Here is a 2,817-nt window from a genome sequence, read left to right as displayed (position 1 = left end):
TAGGAATTAGTGCACCTTCCACTATTACAGTTATTTTGGAAAGTGTTTAGATGTTGTGGTTATATAAGGTAGACGAATTGACTCAACTTGACACCTGAATACATCCAACCTCATTCCGTTTGAGAGGTTAAACTAAACTGGTTTTATGAAGAACCATCCAGAATTCTACTTTTAAACTACAACCTGTCCATGCACTGTCCCAGAGTAATTTCCAACCAGACGGTCCAGGTGTGTGAACAAAGAGACCAAACAATGAGACAATTTGAGAAATACACATCTAATAATTTACATCTAATTATGGTATCTAGAGTAAACTTGTTGTCACCGATTTTTTAGGCACTAGGGGTCAGCAGAACGAGCTGTAAACACAACATTGACATGTTATCTTACAAAGTTATAAGGGTGAAAACAACATTATGTCCTAAAACAATGTCCTAAATGCTAAAGTGATAATTCTCTGTTGGTTTATCACTGAGGGATGCCTTTCCCAATAGTCATTTAGTAGTATACGTTCAAGGGAACTTGTGTTGGTGTAGACTCACATCAGGAGCACGGACTTAGAGAGAGACATTTTTTCATTTCCTGTTTCACTTTGTCCGGGAGAATATTAATCTTATTGCTGACGTCAAAAAACTGCCTCAATATTCTGGTTTAGTCCCTAAAATATTTGTATAAATGTGTGCATTACCAAAATATGTTCTCAAGAGTTGCATGGAATAATATGAACATGCATTAAGAAGTGCTTGTACAATGTGTTTTTATTCAACGCTAGAAGTGCAGGCATTCCATTTTAGTGAGCAGACTGCCAGATTCAAAACTCTAAAATCCCCCACGGATACCCAATTATTATCGCATGTATTGTGTTAGGATATCTAGATATATAGAAAAACACAATAACATTAAAATGCACATTTTAATGAGGTTGATTATACATTTGAGTAGTAAAAGGTGTTTCAACAAAATTGAACTTGCAGTACAGCAGTTTTTTGATTTTCCTCTAAATGTTTTAACCTCCTGAGACAGATTGCAGTCCCAATATTTCACAGCTGACAGCCACAGTTAGCAATTTATTCTTACTGACCTCATGTCGTAACTCAGACAAGAATAGGGAGTGCCAGCATGTCTGTCTTACTTGACGGTGAGATCACCAAGATGTCATTAAATGTTGACTTTCTGCTGGAGGTACGAATATGGCAAGGTTAGCAATCATTTTTTTTGCAAAAAGATGGTTAGAGACTTACAATACCCTTAAACGATTCTGGTATTGATGTGAGTAAACGTGAACCCGTCAGCGTCTACAGGGACAGAGAAGAAAGCGTTACTGATGTGAATCACAGATAACTCATAATATCAGATTGTAAATTATTGTAAAGAACTTGTTTTCTTTTTCTTTGTGAAGGACATAATATATCAGCTTCTTTGTTGCCCAGTCATGGATTTGTGATAAGCATTTAAACTCTCACTTTTCTCCATGCCCTTACCCAGTGGTTTGCAATTTTCAGCCTCTTTGCACGCTGTCACATATCTTTCCAAATCTATTCTTGGAGTTGTTTAGACAAATTCAAAGTAGTGTGTGTGTGCAGCAGTTCAGGGACTCCCCGGACTCCTCCCAGCTGGGAGCGACTGAGCTGTAATTCGATCAGTACGGTCTGAGTGCAGAACCTGTACACTTCTCTCTGAGTTGTCCGCGCTCAGTCTTTCCCTGTCGCTTTAACACTCTGTCTTTCTCATTTCACTTTTTCAACAATCTGTTTTTCTATTTCTTACACCTACTTTTCTTTTACCCCCATTGTCTCACAAACTTCACGTTTTGTTTTCCTTTAATCTTCCAGATCTCAGACTCAATCTCATCTTATACTTACTTTATCCCCCAATTTTCACTTATTCAAATACTTAAAAAACAGTAGTTCAATTCCTACAAGAGTCAACACTTCCTCTTCTGCTTTCTCCTCTCTGTAACGAGGCCCTTGCTTCAATATTACCTGCTTTTTTTTTCTTTCCCTCATTCTTTCCACAGTCTCTCTCTATTTTTTCCTCAAATCGACACTTTCAGCCACATCCAACTTTTCAGCAAAAGCAAAATCCTGTTTCCACTTACTCAAGTACTTCACATTACCTTTCCCTTTCACATGCATATATTTAGCATCTCCATCTAAGTCATCCTTCTTACAGCATCGGTTTCCCATTGTTGCCAGTCAGTTTGTATGGAGTTCACCCGAGCAACTGACGTTGATTAATGAGACTCAGTTTGTGGACCTCATCAGCCATTAATCGGCTGCCACTCCTCTCAGTCTCATCAAGACACAACCAAAAACAACTGGACAAGGACTAATTTTCTACCTAAAGAAGGCATTCCATCGGTTTCCTGCTTAGAACCATGGCCTCAGATTTAGAGGTGCCGATCTTCATCCCAGCCGCTTCACACTTGGCTGCGAATCGAGCCGGTGAGTGCTGAAGGTCACAGGCCGACGATGCCATAAGGACCACATCATGTGCAAAAAGCAGCAACGAGATTCCCGGCCCACTAAACTGCAACCCCTCCCCACCCTGACTACGCCTTGATATCCTGTCCATAAATATCACAGACAGGATTGGTGACAAAGCGCAGCCCTGGCGGAGGCCAACCCTCACCTGGAATGAATCCGACTTACTGCCGAGAACCCAGACACAGCTCTCGTTTTGGTCATACTGAGATTGGATGGTCCTGAGAAGGGACCCATTCACCCCATGCTCCGGCAACACCTCCCACAGTATCTCCCAGGGGACCCAGACATAAGCCCTCTCCAGATCCACAAAACACATGTAGACCGGTTGGGC

The 2,817-nt window shown here is 40.9% G+C and overlaps 1 long non-coding RNA gene across 1 annotated transcript in view; it reads left to right on the top strand.

Annotated features, from left to right (window-relative positions):
* Positions 1-2,817, top strand: part of LOC116705925 (uncharacterized) — a 15,506-nt gene that overhangs the window by 8,613 nt on the left and 4,076 nt on the right. Inside the window, exon 2 of the long non-coding RNA XR_004336087.1 lies at positions 2,200-2,209. This is a non-coding gene — a long non-coding RNA (uncharacterized LOC116705925). The remainder of the gene's footprint in view (positions 1-2,199; positions 2,210-2,817) is intronic.

This window comes from Etheostoma spectabile, chromosome 18 (assembly GCF_008692095.1).
Source record: "Etheostoma spectabile isolate EspeVRDwgs_2016 chromosome 18, UIUC_Espe_1.0, whole genome shotgun sequence".
Lineage (NCBI taxonomy): Eukaryota > Metazoa > Chordata > Actinopteri > Perciformes > Percidae > Etheostoma > Etheostoma spectabile.
Note: the sequence above shows the minus strand (reverse complement) of the source record. Positions and strands in the feature narration are given on the sequence as shown.